The sequence below is a fragment of the Canis lupus genome, chromosome 18 (assembly GCF_011100685.1).
Source record: "Canis lupus familiaris isolate Mischka breed German Shepherd chromosome 18, alternate assembly UU_Cfam_GSD_1.0, whole genome shotgun sequence".
Classification (NCBI taxonomy): Eukaryota; Metazoa; Chordata; class Mammalia; order Carnivora; family Canidae; genus Canis; species Canis lupus.
Genome location: NC_049239.1, coordinates 9,686,491 through 9,705,313, shown reverse-complemented (window position 1 = coordinate 9,705,313; position 18,823 = coordinate 9,686,491). Strand labels below are relative to the sequence as shown.

At 38.9% G+C, this 18,823-nt stretch overlaps 1 protein-coding gene across 2 annotated transcripts in view; it reads left to right on the top strand.

The window, feature by feature from the left end:
* Positions 1-18,823, top strand: part of SUGCT (succinyl-CoA:glutarate-CoA transferase) — a 714,309-nt gene that overhangs the window by 171,490 nt on the left and 523,996 nt on the right. The gene's annotated exons all lie outside the window — the stretch shown is intronic.

Below are 18,823 nucleotides of genomic sequence, written 5' to 3'. Positions count from 1 at the left end.
TTCTTCCAAACCCCTAACCTTTGCTTGACTCAGTTGTACCATTTCCCATCAATTTACTAATATCATTGTTGTATCTTCTGTCATATATTGGAAGTTTAAGAGTAGAGGTGTCTTTTTTCATTGCTTTACACATCCAGCAGAAGCACGTACAAGGCACTGTATAAATATCTATTGAACAAAGGAGTGAATTTTATTGCAGCCATTTCCGAGCAAGTACTCTTGACAGCATGCATGAAAGCCAGCATTTTCCATTGGCCAGCCAATCCGTCCACACTGCTGCTAATCATCCTTTTAGTTTTAAGAACATTATTTCCTTCAGCCCAACTTTCTTTTCCATTTCTCTTAATACGAGTGTGAACACTTCAGTGAACCAAGATGAGTCTAGAATTTTTCCTCTATTTCTATTTATGGTCTTTTTACATGTGAGGCGTTTACTATGATTTCCCTGTAGAATGGCCTTTTGACATAGTTGTACTTGTGGAACATTTTCTTGAGTGCCTGCCCTCTTCTTCAGCAGTGCTTTTATGACCAGCATTGGTAACATGTTAGTTCCGTTTGGGGCTGAACCATGCACTTCTAGCCAGACCCACCACACTTCACAAAAGTGGCAGTTTTGAACTTTTTAGAGATCAACTTTCACCTCTTCACTTCTCAAATAGGGAATTTGATACCTGTGTTCAATAGATGGATCCCAACTCTGATCTGCCTCCTTGTCGACTAACCTTTCAGATCCTGCTACCTTTGACAGGAGAGTGCTGTGATTCCAGTTCAGGTCTTCTACTCCATCCCACCCCTTCTCCATCAGACTTGCTTCTAGCTAAAGGGTTGCAGCAACTAACTGATACTCCTCATTGATGATGGCAATCCCTTTCACAGGCATTTTAACAGAGGGAAATGTTGGAACTCGTGGGAATTCATCACTAACAATGGAAGTCCAATCTTCAGTTTTTGGTGTGTGAAGAAAGCAGTTTTGACTCGGGAGGCTTTATAGTACAATTCCAGACCACTTCACATGGGAGGTGTTCATTATGCTCTAGTATAAGGTTTATAGTTTATTTTTTGCTTGTATATATTTTTTTAAATTCTATATTTTTTAAATTTTTATTTATTTATTTATGATAGTCACACACACAGAGAGAGAGAGAGAGAGAGAGAGAGAGGCAGAGACACAGGCAGAGGAAGAAGCAGGCTCCATGCACTGAGAGCCCGACGTGGGATTCGATCCCGGATCTCCAGGATCGCGCCCTGGGCCAAAGGCAGGCGCCAAACCACTGCGCCACCCAGGGATCCCTGCTTGTATATATTTTTTTAAAAAAGAATGTCTCTTTAAAAAAACTTTGGTATAGACCTCTGTAGTCCCTCCTGAGTGTTTGTACCTAGAGCTCTGGCATCTTGGGTAAATGCTCTCAATTACGTCACTGCAAGGTAAAAAGAAATTTAGAATCTTTGGCCTTTATTATGGTAGGCAAAGGATATGGGAGACTGTGTGTGTGTGTGTGTGTGTGTATTCTTTGAAGACAGAAATATACTTTTCCTGCTTGAACTGTCCCGGTCACATAAAGTAGATATTGTGCTTATTTGATCTAGTTGATTGCTGCTTTATTATCTGTAAGAAATAAGAGAAGATCTACTAGGGTTTTTCCTTAGGAACTCAGAATTAATTTGTTTCCTCTTGGTGGAGGCCTGGTTCAACACTGTGATTAAGGACCAAATACAAATTCAGCTTGAATGAAGCTAGCATGCTAAGATGGATCCTAGATATGCTTCTAGACCTTGGTCTGTTTTTAATTTTTAAAATAGATTTGGGAAATATTTTTATGGGTGAGTGCCAGGATAATTATAATTCATTTTTCTATAATAATTATAGCTTTGCATCTAATTTGAGTTGTCTGAGTTTTGAGCTGAAAATCTATAGTGGAGACCCTGATGGTCTCAGGAATTAGTTAGGTACACTGCTCACTCTCCTTAATTCTTGTTGAACCCTAGCTGAAAGATCACAGACTGTGAATAAATACATATACATTTCTTAAAGAGTAGTGATCCTTGATTTGTATGCTATTTTACATACATGCAATTTTTAACTTCTCAGTTTGATCATCCACTTGTGCTCTTTCCTCCCTATTCTTTGTCAACTTTTAAAAAATGAGTTAGCTCAACAAAAGTAAAATTGAGATACTCATTTTGCTACTTGTTGACTGTATTGGTGGATGCTTTTCTGAGAATTCACATTTTTAAAATTAATTAGTTAGCTAATTAATGACCCTGAGATCATGACCTGAGCCAGAATCAGGAACTGGATGCCTGACTGATCCATCCAGGTGCCCTGTGAAAATTCAGATTTTAAGAAAGAACTTGTAGATTTCAGTCAGTGCTTCTTTTGTTTCTATTACCATTGGGCCTTGACCCTGAGAAACACCTAGCCCAAAGGATTAACAATTACATAGTATTCGTGTGTGTGTGTGTGTGTGTGTATGTAATAAATACACACATAAATATGTTAACATTTTATTTGAGAGAGAGAGAGAGAGAGAGAGAGAGAGTTCGAACAGGGGGTGGGCAGATGGAGAAGCAGACTCCCTGCTGAGTGGGGAGCCCAACGTGGGGCTCCATCTCAGGACCCCAGGATCACAACCTGAGCCAAAGTCAGAGGCTTAATCGATTGAGCCACCCCAGCACCCTGAAATGTTTCTCAGTTGTTCAAAAAATTATGATGATAGAAGGGTTTTGGGAGATGGGAGAGGAGAGTGCAGAGGAAGCAGTTGACCAGTCTTCAAAAAGAATATGTTTTATTATTATGTAACATATTTATCAGTGAGGCCACTGCCCTCTACATACATGATTAATTATCATAATCCCCCTAATTTCATAACCTGTGTATATCCAAAATTCTCTATTAAATTTCTTCAACATCCCAGGAACCTGTATTTGCATATTCTCCTCTGCTTTGTGGGCTCATGATCTCACTGACCTCTACCCCTCTCTAGTATCACAGAAGATCCATTCACAAATGTACTGTTGAAGAGAGGAGACTACACTATATATTTTCAAGGAAGATGGGGGAGATTTTTATAGATGAAACTTGTACAATCTCTGGGAGGCTTCACCTTTCTTAATCATATACTTAGGCTGTTTCTAGGGAGTTTCACTGTCCTGAAGAACATATGACTCTCCCCATCCTTCGTGTTCTTCCTTCTCTTCCTTCTTCTTTTCTGCTTCTCTTCGAGTTCAATGAATTTCTCCAGTCTCAAATAGAATTATTGTGCTTGCTAGTACAAGCACAGATCTTTGGGTGGCCACATTTATCCTAAATGCTTAACTGTACTACTTCTGTGCCCTAAGGAGCATGCTGGCATGTGGACTAATAGATGCATACTAAGCTCTGTCTGTGTTCCTGATAAGACCATATTTCTCCCAGTCTGCACTACTCCCAACAGGACTTGGGGGAGCTCACAGAGTTCTGTATCCTTCTTGTAAAACCACAGCTTCTTCAGCTATAGCGTCACCCTCATGATCAGTATAAATTTCTGAGGAGAGCAATCCAGAGGATGAGACAACCACAACTATCTCCTTCCCTTAAAAGAACACCAATCCCAGCATCCTTTACACATGTGCCTCAATCACCACCAGGACTCCAAGCCTTCCAGGCGCCTGTTAGGACCTGGACAGTCATTCCCGTGTGGCTCTGTTTATCTCTTCCTTTGACCTAGTCATGTCTTCTGTCAAAAATCTTGGTGGCCTTGTAATCCACTTAGATGACCCAAGCGACATCCTGTCCTTTCATTTCTTTAACCTCTCATGGCTCTTAATGATTTTTCTTGTTTTCACTTGGCTACCACTCAGGTGTTTGTCAGACTTTATCATGCATATGAATCTCTAAATAGAGATCATCTTAAGATGCATTGCCTGACTCCAGGCGATATTGATGCCACACTATGAGTAACAGGGTTCCAGATCTAGACTTTATTATTATTGCTGAGGGCAGCCCGGGTGGCTCAGCGGTTTAGCTGACTATACCATCTCCTTTGTATCCAACTGGCAACATCCCACTGCTGATTAAAATTAATTCTCCTTCTATTCCATGCCCACAGTCATGTAGTGTATGGCTATAAGAAAACATAGCTACCATGTTGATGACCTCACTCTCTGTTCATGGCCACCATTCTCAAGTGGTCCCTCAGCCTAACTCACAGTCCTAGAACACTACTTACACATTTATTTTCTCTCTCTGAGATGACTATTTCACTTCTTCTTTCTCCTCAGATCCTCCCCCTCTCTCCTCACCCTTAGCCAAAGATGGTTTCTTATTTCACTGAAAATTGATGCAATCATTAGAGAACTACCTCATCCTTCCTCTGCCATACCTCCCAGGCTCCCACATGTGTGCCCACTTATAGTTCATTTCATTCCCTGCTATCACAATGGATGAATTGTCCCTGTCCATATTTTGCCCACTTAAAGGTGTTGTTCCAGCACTTTATCTTCTCTATCACCTGCATTATCTATCAGTGGATAATCAGATGTCTATGTCCTTCACCTTAAAAAACCCAGCAACCTTCCTTAGACCCCCAGGGCATCTTTTCCCATATACCATCCCATTTCTCCATGCTCTTCTATTCCAAAATTCCTCAGAAGAGTTTTGGGTAGTATCTGCTGGGAAGAAGCACTAGTCTACAATTCACTTGTACTTCACAGGCCAAGGGATTTTACAATCCTCACTCCTCAGCAGTTTGGAGGAGCTAGGGGAAGTTGACTTTTTAAGTCGTTCATTAATATTACTCTTTTTAATGCTTTTTCTTGAGCCTTTCAAATGTAGGGCCTTCAAAAGAAATTTCTCCTTTAAATAGCCTGATAATTCACATGGCAATTTCTTTTAAACTTTTTTTTTTTTTTTTTTCCTGGAGTACCTTCTAATTCAAGGGATTGAAGAAAACCATTATTCAGATGATTAAATAAAATCATGTCTTCCTTTCTTCATTTCGGGCCCATTCAACCAAGGAATAGAGCAGGAAACTGTGCTATGTTATTTCTGGTATGGACATTATACTGTATATTTAATTTGGCACAAGCAGAGACTCAGACAGGCAGTAAATTCCAAGTTTGAAGAGATGCAGCACTTTGCTATCATTCCTTAGAAAACGTTAAAATGCTGTTAAATCATAACAGATTAAGTAACCTTGGGAATTTTTTTTTAACCCATGTTAAGGATTTTTTAAAAAGTGAAAAGGTAAATGATATACATGTGCCTCTTCTTATGTGACTTTTTTTTTTTTTACCATAGTCATGCTAAAGCATTCACTGAAGTTTGAAAGTATAATTTAAACAGGCATATATCACATATTTAACTTAACTGATGCATTGCTAGTAACAATGACAATAATCATGATGGCTTCCGTTAAACACATACTAGTAACCTTTTAAGTATATATATTATATATATATATATATACATATATATATATAATATTTTGGATATATATTTTTTCCTTATTTTATATTGATGAAAGGGAGACCAAGAGAGAGAAAGCAACTTTACTGTGACCATGGGTAGATAGTCAAAGAACCTGGTTTTAATATTTCAAAATTTATTTCCTTTCCTGTTTTATCCAGACTAGTAATTCTGTTGGTGCCTGATACATTGTGGATGCCTGTCTTTTAGTTTCTTTGACAGATGGTAGGATTCTTTTAAATTCTTTCCATCATCTCTTTGACAAAGACCTATTTATTTTGATTCTAGAAGATATCAAGCCTAATAAGTGACCTTGAAGTATATCTGAATTCTGAGCTCTGGGGCAATTAATCGTAGGTTTCTGTCTACCACATTTTCAATTTATGCTTTCAAGTGACTCTTGATTATTCAGTTAAGCAACAATTTCTTGAGTCCCCTATGGAGTAGGTAGTGGTTTAATTCCTGAAGGTTTCCAGATGAGGAAGAACTGGGCCCTTGATTTCAAGGAACTTAGAAGCAGTAAATAGCAGGCACAGCTGGGAGAGCTTGAGCTTCAGAGTCAGACCTGGGTTCGTAACTTGGCTCTGCCACTTACTGTGAAATCTTGGACAAGTCTTTTCATATCCCTAGTGTTAGCTGTTTCCTGTGCAAAAAAGTGATAATGATAGTTGTTTCCATGTGTTTTGAGAGAATTAAATAAGATAGTATATACTAGGAGTTTTGTGCAGTACTTGACTCTTGTAAGAATTCAGTGGAAAGTGGCTCCTATTATTATTTCTGTAGTTAAACTAATAATTATAACTGTAAAATAGTTTCTAGGAAGCTACAAAGTAATCTCCATGAACATATCCATGGCAGCTTAGGGGCAGAGTAAACAAAGAATAAAGACACATAGCTGAGTTTCTTTCTTAAGGGAATTTCTACTTTAATTTCTTTCTTTTTTTTTTTTCTTTCAAATGGAAAGGGGAGCAACATGCTGCGGTATTTTTGTTTGTTTGTTTTTTAAAAAAACTGTTCTTAGATTTTTTAAGGAAATTATAGAGTTCAGCCATTGCCAAAATGTTGCCAGTACTTTTTTTTTAGTTTTATTGAGAAATAATTGATATACATCAATGTGTAAATTTAAGGCATATGGTGTGATGGTTTGATTTACATATATTGTGAAATGATTACTACAATAGGATCAGCTAACATCCATCTTTTCTTATAGCTACAAAAAAAAAGAGAAAAAGAAAAAGGAGAAAAAATTCCTCCTTGTGTTGAGAACTCTCTTACCAACTTCTTGAAAAAAATAAAGTTTGAGAAGAATCATCTATAGCAATATCACCTCATTGTCAAGGGGAACAGGGCTTCCAGTTTACTGAATTGTCTAGTTAATTGAGATTTAGTATAAACTCACAGTTAACAAAATGAAGCATGACAAAAATGATTTTCAGAAGTAATATCAGAGAAGCCCACAAGATGGGAACTTTTTTCTAGGAAAGATATATCTCCCCTTGAGAGCTGAAAATTGTGGCGATTTGTCCCCCACTTTTAAAAAGTGAGAGAACTACAGAGTATTTTAAACATTGTTCTTATAACCTTAAGATTGCAGTAAACTTTGATAATTTATCCAGTAAAAAATACCTAGAGGTTTATTTGGAACAGAAGTGCTGGTGATAGGGGATACATTAGATTACATCTCAGAGATTTCTGAAAACTTCTGGATTACTTCGTACTAACATGTTAGAATATTCAAAAGTCTTTTTTTTTTTTTGTAAATTAAGTCATAAATTGTCTGAATTTCTCCCATCCTCTTTGTTCTAAAGCTTTTGGCAAGGTAGCTTTTGAATATTTGCTATGAAGCTTATGTGTGCCTCAGTCCTTATGAGTTTTTTGGATTCTTGTTAAAACAAAAAAAATTTATTTGAAGATTCTGGTTGCTTTGAAGCCAAGTGGTCAGTACTTTGGCACAGTCCTAACAGTATAGATAATTGAGCAGTCCAACAGGCAGTTAAAAAAAGGCAGATAGCCAGCTACTCACATAATAGCTGCCATCTTCTGGACTTTTCCTAGAAAAAGTTCAGCTTTCTTTCATTTAAAATAAAATTTTTAAATTTAAAATAAATTAGACAATATGATGTTTAAGGAGAGCAATGTATTGCACAAAGAATAAACATAGTTATAACTATTCAAAAACTAATGTGATTTTTAAAAATCAGAACTGCCTCTAATTGATAAATATGTTTTTTTTTTTAATATGTTTCACTGAGAGGTAAAACAAAGAGACACAAGGAAAGGCAATGTATCTTAAGGAATATATCTGAAATTCATTTAGGATCATATCAGCTTCTCTTACATTCTCAGTATTCTCAATATATATGCAGAATTGATGGGACTGTATGTTGTTTATACCTCTCAATTTTGGCTAAAATTTGATGGTAGGAATGCAAATTGGTGCAGCGACTGTTGAAAACAGTATGGAGGTTCTTCAAAAAACTAAAAATAAAATTACCATATGATCCAGTAGTTCCCAAGCACTAATTCGCAAAGATATATGCACCCCTATGTTTATTGCAGCATTATTTACAATAGCCAAGATATGGAAGCAACACAAATGTCCATCCATAGATAAATGAAGAAGATCACACAGACACACACAGACACACAGACACACAGACACACACACACACACACTGGAATATTACTCAACCATAAAAAAGAATGAGATCTTGCCATTTGGGACAACATGGATGACCAAGAGGGTATAATATTAAGTGGAAGAAGTTAAACAGAGAAAGACACATACCATATGACTTCACTCATATGTGAAATTTAAGAAACAAAACACAAAGAAAAAGACAAAAAAATGGACTCTTAAATAGAGAAGACACTGGTGGTTGCCAGAGGGGAGGTGGGGGGAGGAATGGGTGTAATTGATAAGGTAATTAAGGGTACTCTTTCAAAAAAATATTTTATTTGTTTATTCACAAGACATGCAGAAAGGCAGAGACATAGGCAGAGGGAGAAGCAGTTTCCCTATAGGGAGCCCGATGTGGGACTTGATCCTAGGACCTCGGGATCACAACCTGAGCCAAAGGCAGACGCTCAACCATTGAGCCACCCAGGTGTCCCAAGGGTACACTTAATTTGATGAACACTGAGAAATGTATAGAATTATTGAATCATTATACTCTGTACCTGAAACTAATAAAATGCTATATGTTAATTACACTTGAATTTAAGAAAAGGAATAAATCACACTTAAAAAATTTTGGCTGAAATTTTCCAAGAGAATCAAATACCATTTTGAATATTCAGTTAAAGAAGAATATTAATGGTTATTACTCTTAATACTATTATATTAGTAATTGTAATTATCATTAGAGGCAACATTTATCGAATGATCACACCGTGTTGGTTATTAACTCCCTTACATATATTAATTCAGTCTTCACAAGAGCCCCATGAAATAGGTATTGCTCTCACTTTCAGATGAGGAGCCTGAGGATAGAGAGAGGTAGCTAATTTTCCCAAGGTCCCATGTGTCGTAACTGGAATTCTTTTTTTTTTTTTTTTTAAATTTTTTTTTTATTTATTTATGATAGTCACAGAGAGAGAGAGAGAGGCAGAGACACAGGCAGAGGGAGAAGCAGGCTCCATGCCCCGGGAGCCCGACGTGGGACTCGATCCCGGGTCTCCAGGATCGCGCCCCGGGCCAAAGGCAGGCGCCAAACCGCTGCGCCACCCAGGGATCCCTCGTAACTGGAATTCTAACTGAGGCAAGGACTCTCTACTCTGTAGGCAAGTGAGGCAGTGCCACTTACTGAAACAGGCATATTGAGTTACATTTTCTATTTTCATCCCCATTTTGAGGAAGAATTACGTGACTTTTTTCCTCTACCTATTTTCCCCTTTAGGACTGCCAAGAGTAATTGAAGAGGTATAAACAATTCTGTTGTTTACTCATGACAGAGATCCTTAATTATGACTTAAAAGCAAATTTCCATCAGGAAATCAGGTTGTACATCTTTTGGATAAATCCTTTGATTGAAGATGCAAAAACTGTTAGAATCATAACTAAGTCAAATTATAGTGAAACAGGTATCTCTTGCTCCATGTGGGTAATGAAAACAATATTGTCCTTGAGTGATCTGGGAGTTGGGGATGGTTTTAGTGATTGTGAGACTCATTGATTCTGGTTCAAACTGTGTTTCTGTGAGCATGGTAGCTGGGGGTGGGATTTAGGGCAGGAAGGAGTATTTGGGGCATGAAGAGGAGTATTCAGGAGTATGGGGTGAGGGGCAGCCTGGGGAGGAATCAAGTAGGCAGATCGCCAAGAATTCCAGCTCCATTTCAGCCAAAACAGCTCCACTTTTGTTTGTTTGCCAGTTTGAAATAAGAATTCCACTGCTTAAAAAACGACTGTCTTAGATTAATCCATTTGTCCCAAAGGGTTTTACTAGACCAGAAAGTGGGTTTTGTGCGTGTTTGTGTGTGTGTTTGGAGACAGAAAGACTGATTTCCCTCAGTGTTGATGGCTCTTAAAACCATGACCTGGAACCAAAGAATGGGTCTAATGTAGCTGAGGTGGAGGCTGTGGCAGGAGGAGTCTGCGTGGGGCCTAGCAGAGCTCCTCCACAGAGGAGAGTCTTACAGCTGACGGCCTAGTCTGGTTGTTCTGCATGGACGTCAAGGTTCTTTGGCTCAGAAAAACCACATAGGACTGGATTCTGGAAACGGTTGGATTTGGATGTAGTCACACATCCTGTTCTGTTCTTAGGGGTGTCCAGGGCAAATGTTGTTGACATTCTGAGTAGGTGTGCTTGGCACTTAGACAATACCCCACCGGCTTCCTGCTCAGGTGCGGGTTACCTGGGGGAGAAAGGAATGAGTTCTGATACGGTACAAATTACTACTATATCATACTTCAGTATTGGGCGAATAAAATAATAACAATGAAAGAAAACTTGCAAGATGTTAAGTTCTGAAGTGATCCTGTGTTGGAGACTTGAGCAAATCATGTCACAAATAAATGTGATTGTGAAGTAAGGTCTTTTCCTTCTTAGTTTTGTTTCTGGCATTTAGGACGAGGAGTACTGGTGTCAGGACTCTGCTGGACAGGAGATTGTGAATGTGCATACTGTGTTGGGCTAGTGAACTAGGAACTTAAAAAAATCATGTTAATTCACTTGGCCTAATTTTAACCTGGAAATGATTCCCAAATGTCCCTTCCCTCTTTTCTTTCCTGAGGGTAAAAGCTGGTGCGAAATGTTCTAGGTCCTTGCCACTCTTACAGGTCCATGGAGCGGTGGCGTCAGCATTACCTATAACTTGTTAGAAATAATAGATTTTGGTTTCTTTACTTGAATCGGAATCTGCATTTTAACAAGATCCTCAGGTAATTTCGATTTCACCTTAGATTTTGAGAAGCCCTGTTCTCAAGTGTGTGCGAAAGCCTCTCGGTCATTGCATTATGAGTCCACTAGATGTCACTCTTGTAACCTGATAATGGGATGGTACTTTTCAATGGGGACTTGAAAAAAAAAAAATCTGTGAATAATGAGCACATTATTAGGTGATTTCCTCCCTCTCCTCAAAGCTACTGATATTCACCTTGATTATTAAAGGTAAAATTACTTTTGTTTTTTTGGTTCAAAGTCCTGGAGAGTGATTCCTGGGAATGATTTTCATTTTGTTGAATTAGCACTCATGCCTTCCATCTATCCCCCTCCTTCAAAGCCCCCTGTTGCTTGGGCCAGTTCCGTCATTATATAACCTCAGCACAGACTCTGCTGCAGTTGCTCTCACTGGCTGGCTTATGGAGAGAGCAGCATGCTGGCCTGCTCAGGGCAGTGATGCAGAATCAACTTAAAGGTTTAATTTCCATACGAGTCATTGAGAGCTGTAAAGAAGCAAGACTGTATCCTGAAATTAGCATTGATCTCTGTGTGATTGTTGGAGGAAGTGCAGACTTTTCTGAATTCTTGGGGTGTCTCAAGGGTGGTTTCACCAAAAAGATCAAGTTCACTTTTGCTTAGAAAGAAATGTCCCAAGTATAATCTTGTAGTATCAGTCCTGAAGATGAATATAAGGGACATTTACAAGTAACTTTTACTGTGGAGTAAAACCCATAGGGAGATGATATACTTTCAGAGACATATGAGTCTCATAGGATAAGTCCTTTTAACAACTGGTTAGGTCTGCATATTAGGAAAGGGGATTGAAAAGGTTAAGGACTATGCTATGCTTTAGAATAATCTCCCCCCCCTTTTTTTGCTGGATACCCAGCTTGAGAAAACTTAGTTCTTGAAATAAATCAAACCCTTGCAAAACTCTCCTCCCTCTGAGTCTGATGTGGTTTTTCATCTGTTTCAGTTAACAAGGGTAGCAAACAACTCATAAAGTAGCAGGTGTGTGTGTGTGTGTGTGTGCGCGCTTGGGTGTGCTTGGTGAGTGTATATTTCCTCTTCTTGGTCTGTGGGAGGGGCATTTAATTTATAATATCACCATATGAATGCACAATGTTTAATTTGATTTCAGTCAAGTAAATATTGGTATTGATGTGAAAACAGTATGGCGTTAGCTTAAATATAATTTTTCTTTTGTTCAAAATAATTTACTTGTAAGCTTTAGAGTTCTTTTGCAACATCATTGCAACATCATTTATTATGATGTTTTTTTTTTCTTGAAGATTTCGTATATTTATTCATGAGAGACACAGAGAGAGAAGCAGAGACATAGGCAGAGGGAGAAGCAGGCTCCTGTGGGGAGCCCAATGTGGGACTCGATCCCAGGACCCCAGGATCATGACCTGAGCTGAAGGCAGACCCTCAACCACTGAGCCACTCAAGTTCCCCTATGATGTGATTCATAATGACCAAGGGCACAAGTTAGCATTTCAAGCATTTTACTGAAAATCAATTTCATTTTTAAAAGCAGTATTGAAATTATGGAAAACAAACCTACAATGCTCATTCCCATTCCTAGCTGTGGTCCAGATTTCTACTTCTGCAGGGATAGGATTTTGTACCACCATCCCCTCTACTATTGAATTTCCTTCCCTCTTTCTTTTTAATTGTTGCTGCTGAGACTTCAGATGCTGCCAGATACAGCAGCAGACTTTAGATATATTATTTAAAAGCACGGGCTTTGGAGTTCAGACCTTGGGCAAACTGCTTCCTTTCACCAAACCTCAGTTTCATTTGTAAAATCGGGATAGTATTTCCTGCCTCGTGGGTGGTGGTGATAATTCAGCAAGACAGTGCATCTAAAGTATGTGGCATAGAGTCCGGGACATAGTGCATGTTGAGTAGATAGTAGCTCTTACCGTCATTACTTTGCCCATCCCACAGACCGCAGACCTGTGGCTTATCCCCATCTCTCACCTCCACCATCTGTGGCAGGTGCCCCCGTTCCTATGCTTTTTCTCTGCTAGAGGACAGCTCCAAGTCAAGAAGGAGTCTTCCCTTCCTCTGCCTGGCAGATGTGTGCGTGTGATGAGGGGGTAGGTCAGTGGGGAGCAGATCATTAGGGTAGTAGTGTGGTAGGGAGGACATGGATTCTTGGACTGCAACAAGGAGAGAAGTTCTTCCCATAGCCTATGCTGTGACTCTCCCCCAGTGTCATAAAATGGTGATAGAGTTTGCCAGAATTGGGAGCATTGTTAGGATTGTCAGTACATCTGCATGACGGGCTGGCCCAGGCTCCTGTTCACCAATTTAAACATCGTTTCTAATGGAAAATCGCCCTGAGACGCAAACTGCCAAATCTCAATGGAATTTCTGAAGCATATGTTTCAGCTTGCCTGCTCTTCATTATCTTAACTGCTTTGGGATGACCTCTGTGGTCCTGGAGGACCTCTAGACTGTGGGGTCACTGGAACATTGCCTGGTTAGCGGCAGCCTCACTAAGCTGCTGTGCAGAAATCCAAGGAGATCTTTTATCCTGAGAACATCTTCGTAAGAGTCTTTGCAATTGCGTTGTAAGCTGCCCTGTGGTTTCATTAGATAACATCCTGTTGATGAAGAACAATGGAGATTTTGATGTGACAGTAACTGTATGAGTACATTGCCTCAAGTAGAAGAGGATTGAAGAATTAAGAATTGTGAGCATGATACATCTAAAAAATACACTCTTGCTTTTTTTGCTAGGCTTTTGGAATCTACTTTGGATTTATTTTTACATAGTAGGTTTTAATATATATTTTTGGTAATTGTTTAAAATGCCTTCTCAAAAGACCTTACAGAGGGCATGGATCATTCTTCTTTCCCTACCATATCATTCTTGTTTCCATTGCAAGGAGTCAAATCGGTAAGTTCAGTCCAGTTCAAAGAAGGGGGGGGTAGGGAACAAAACTTATAATGGTGTTACTGTGTAGATTGCAAAAGAATCTGAGGTTTGTTCAGCAAATATAATGGTGCATTGAGGTGTTGTGTTAATGTGGGGGGCCAGAAAATGAGCTCTGTGTGTAGCAAATCTGTTAAGTGGCAGTTTAGCGTTTAACCTAAAAATTGGGAGAAAGTTGATAAGTGCAGAGGAAGCATGAGACCCAGTTTGACACAGACCTCACTAGGGCGATGCTGATGGGGTGGGGAAGGAGGAGTGAGAGGGAGAAGGGGATTCTGTGGTGCGTTGGATGAAGATGGGATGGCAAAACTATCCATCTGTATAAACAGAAAATTGACAGTTTTTAGAAAGGCAAAGCCTCAAGTCTTTTTTTTTTTTTTTTTTTTTTTTAGATTTTTATTTATTCACTCATGAGAGAGACAGGGAGAGAGGCAGAGACCTAGGCAGAGGGAGAAGCAGTCTTCATGCAGGGAGCCTGACGTGGAACCCGATTCCGGGACTCCAGGATCACACCCTGAGCTGAAGGCAGACACTCAACCACTGAGCCACTCAGGTGTCCCGCCTCAAGTCTTTAAATGCATACTGGATATATAAACTCTAGAAGTATAAAAAAGAGTAGATAGAATGATTGGTAGCAAGTAAGGATCCCAATTCCAGTGTTTTCCCCTTAGGCTTGGTAGAAGGAGAAAGTGGGTAGAAACTGGAGAAAACTGGTACTACAGGGTTAGGAAATCTATGGGAATATTAGGGATGGATGAACTGATGGGATTATAACATTTTATATACAGAAAATGATGAAAACAATAGGTATAATAAAAACAGTAAACAAAAGTATACAAAATAATGCTGGATAAATAAGTTTCTCTGTGGGTAAGAAATTCACGCTCAATAATAATGTATTTAGGGACACTATGGACCAGTGGGTCTTAAACTTTTTTTGTTTGTTTGTTTCATAATTCCTGAGAGAAGCTGATGAAAACTGAGGAATTCTTTCTTAGAAAAGTACACATTCCCTTAGACACATATGGTTTTGCCCATGATTTCAGGAGCTTCTTAGACCTCCTAGAACCCATCCCTGAACTCTGGTTAAAACTCCCCACCAAAGACCAACCAATTAGGGTAAGGATATTGAAATTCTATTGATAACACTGGAAAATTAGACTAAATAATAGTTATGAGGGAAATCACACTCTGAGACTGGAAGATCTCACACAAATATCTGTTTCATAAGACAAAAAGTTTTAGAATTAAGGAAGGAATGGAACTATACTGGCTCAGGCCTAAGATTAGACAGGGATTGGTACAGGAAATTATCTGTGACTATTGCAATAATGCTCACAACTCAATTACATCCAACCTTCTGAAAGGGAGTAAAAAGCAAAAAAAAACAAAAACAAAAACAACAGCAACAAAAAAAAAAACAAACCGTCACATTATTATTCAGTTTTAGAGAATGAAACTAAGATCAAATCAATGTGTGCATGAAGTTAACATTGAAAGTAATATTTTAAAAAGTCTGTAACTTGTAGGAAACCTGGAAATGCTTTAAACATATTTATGGAGGGGCAGGAAAATATGTCACATACCAAAGATTAGGAGCTCATTTAAAAACTTTTGCATCCATCTCACAAAGTGTAAAAGAAGCAAAGGTAGGGTTTGGGGGGGTGGAAGTAGGCAAAAAATTGTTCAAGTGAGAACAGGGAAAGCCTCAAAGTGTGACAGGTCGGGTGTAAATAAGTCAGACTGTAAAGGAATTGAAGAAACAGCACAAAAGGACTGTCATCCAGAAATAAAAGCTTTTTTATATATGAAAGCAGAGGGTCAACTTGGGAATCAATGGGACTGCTTGATGATCAGGGTGCAAAAGACGTGCTCACGGGGAAGAAAGGAGATCTGGAGCCTCAATGAATTCTTTTGCTTTGGTCTTTGTCGAAACATAGAAATTTCCACTGTCATCGTGTCTTTTGAAGCAAAGAGGCGAGAGATGTAGTATTAGATCAAATAGTGGTGAGGGAACCGGATGGCTTGCTGGATATAAGTAAATTGCTGAAACTTTATGGTGTCCATTCAAAGGGTCTGCAGAAGCTCAATGGAACAAATAACCAAAGTATAAGATAAAGTTATTGCCACTTATTTTTTTCACTATTAGTGAATTCCACTCTTGTTACCATTCTAAGGTAGAGACCCTAAAGTCTACTGGTGAATCTCGTTCCTGTTGGTAAACTCCAAATACTGTAGGATCATTGACCACTAAGTGTAATGAGTGGAGAAAAAGCATTCTGTTTCCTAGAACATGACTGCATTGTTTGAGGAGGTACGTAAGCACCCAGAAAAGAACAATAAATGTAATTTACTTAGACTTTCAAGGAGTCAGTTAAAAGTTTTACAATAAAGCTATTCCAAATTGTGCTGCCATGGTATTAAGAAGGGTAATTTTGTCACACAGAGGTATGAATAGAGGAAACACAGGGAGGATGTGTGAGCCTGCTGTTGATGGAGATATGTAAACAGGGAAGCCCCTCCAGGGATTTCTGCTGGGCCTCTTTAGTAAACATGTTTATAGATAATCTGGAGGGCTAAGTACACAATGAAATTTTGGAGGGTGCGGGACTGAGCTCTTTTGGCTAGTGAAATTAAAAATCAGCAGGAAAGAGCTTTCAAAAAATTGTGTAAGTGGAGAAGAAAGTGACAGGGAGGCTCCAGTACTGTGAAAAGTGCTCCCCATTTAGGGAGAAACCAGACTCAACTTTTAAGATTGTGGACTCTGAATGGTTTAGGAACCTGCTTTTGTTTAGGAGCCACGAAGGGGATTCAGCACCATTGTCATTTCATCCTTCTGAACAGGCCAGCAGAATGCTGGAGGATTTTTTTTTCTTTTTTTAAGATTTTACTTATTTATGAGAGATAAAGAGAGAGAGAGAGAGAGGGAGAGAAGGAGAGAGGATCCTTATGAAGCAGGGAGCCTGATGTGGGACTCGATCCCAGAACCCCAGGATTTCAACCTGAGCCAAAGGCAGGCGCTTAACCAGCTGAGCCACCCAGATGCCCAGAATGTTGGGAGGATTCTGAAAACAAGGGTACATGTGAAGCAAAACCATTGTACCTATATGTTGTTTTAGTTTTAACTCTCCTATCTCAAACAGGAACATGAGAAAATACCTGGTTACAACTCCTGATACAGTTTTCATATATTGTTATGGGGACCAAATTAAATATATGTAAAATTGCCCAGAACCATGGTCCATGGCAACTATTGAATGCAGAGTCTCGGAGGGGGACCTGATAGAATTAGACTCTCATTGTTGAAATAAATCATTCATTCTCACTTGGCACAGGGTTTTCCATTCCAGATCCTGTTCCAGCTTCTCTCCAGCTCTGCTACAAGGAACTCACTTCTTGCAAGGAAGATGATTTAATTTTTAAACAGCTCTAATTGTCACTAAGGACTTTATGCTTAGTTGAAAGCTACCTTTCTGTAAGTTATAGAACAGCAGAGTAACAGAGAAGAAAGACCTGAGCCATCACTCCTTGCTTTATGGATGAGGATGAGGAATGTAAGGTGAAATCAAATCTCAGGAAAGCAAGCAAGTAATTATTAATTTCTGAACTCTGATTATTCAACAGAGTAATCGATCATAAAGTTCCCTACACACAAATGTACACACCTCTGTTCAGTTAATAATCACTAGACGTTTAACTCGGAGTGGAGAGTGCCCTGTGGAGAGTGTTTAGAGTACTTGGCATGCCATTCTCAAGAGTCTTTATAAAAATTTCTGGGCAACCTATTACTCATATTGACACCTTCCAGTCCCAGAATATCGGAAGTGAAGATCCCAATATCTTTACAATTGGTCTCCCTCAATCTTGAAGTGATGTAGCCTAAAATATCTTGCTGGTTTTAGAAGTGTGGCATATAAGAAGCTTTCTATGTGAAGTAATGACTATTCGTAAATACCTTTGTTTGTCTGTTTAAAACCAAGGCTAAGGGCAGCCCAGGTGGCTCAGCAGTTTAGCGCCGCCTTCAGCCCAGGGCCGGATCCTGGAGGCTCAGGATCGAGTCCTGTGTCGGGCTCCCTGCATGGGGCCTGCTTCTCCCTCTGCCTGTGTCTCTGCCTCTCTCTCCCTCTCTGTGTGTCTGTCATGAATAAATAAATAAAATCTTTAAAAAAATAAAAAATAAATAAATAAAACCAAGGCTAAGCTAAGGAGGGAGTTCCATAGTTATATGCAAGTACATGCATCTACATCAGCTTTTCACTCTCAGGTTTAGCACAAAATGTTATCCTAATTCATCTGTTACTTCCTAAGTTTATTATTGTTATATTTATTAGAGATTACCATTAGCTCACTAACTCACAGCTATTATTACATGCAAAATATAAATTAATTTGTGTGCTAGTCACTCATATTTATCTATAATAATTACCAGCATGCCGCCTGATAGAATGTTTCTGGGCAGGGTGACAGAGCAAATTAGACAGACTCTGGACTTGAATCCAGATTTTTCCAAAACCAAGGAATCATAAACCTCTTTGAAATTATGCCTGTTGTTTCAGTCATAGAATCTTTTCAAGAAAAAGGAAAAGGAACCATAGACACCTATAGAACTGATGGCATTTCACAAAACCTTATCAAGAGCAGAATCTCTGGGGCTGATCTCAAACTTGAAAATATAAATATATCTTTTTTTTCCCCACCATCTTGGCCTCTTCTTGCCCTATAACCATTTCTATTAGCAGGATGTCTGATCTTTTTTTTTTTCTCCCCGCCTCCCTGCCTTCCATGTAAACCTCAGGGCTGTTTCCAGAAGGTTGAATAGTGGCTGCTCTGCATGCTCATAGTAGCCTGGATGAAACTGTGGTGAGATACATTCTGATTAAATAATCACACTTTCTTTTCTTCCTTACTTTCTAAAACTTGGGAAATTATAAATTTAAATTGCCAGCTTGGGATGGGTTTCCACACACGAGTTCACAGAGCATTGCCTTATTGATACTTTTATTTATTTATTAGGATGTATATTTTATCTTGATAGTTATAAGCTCTTAA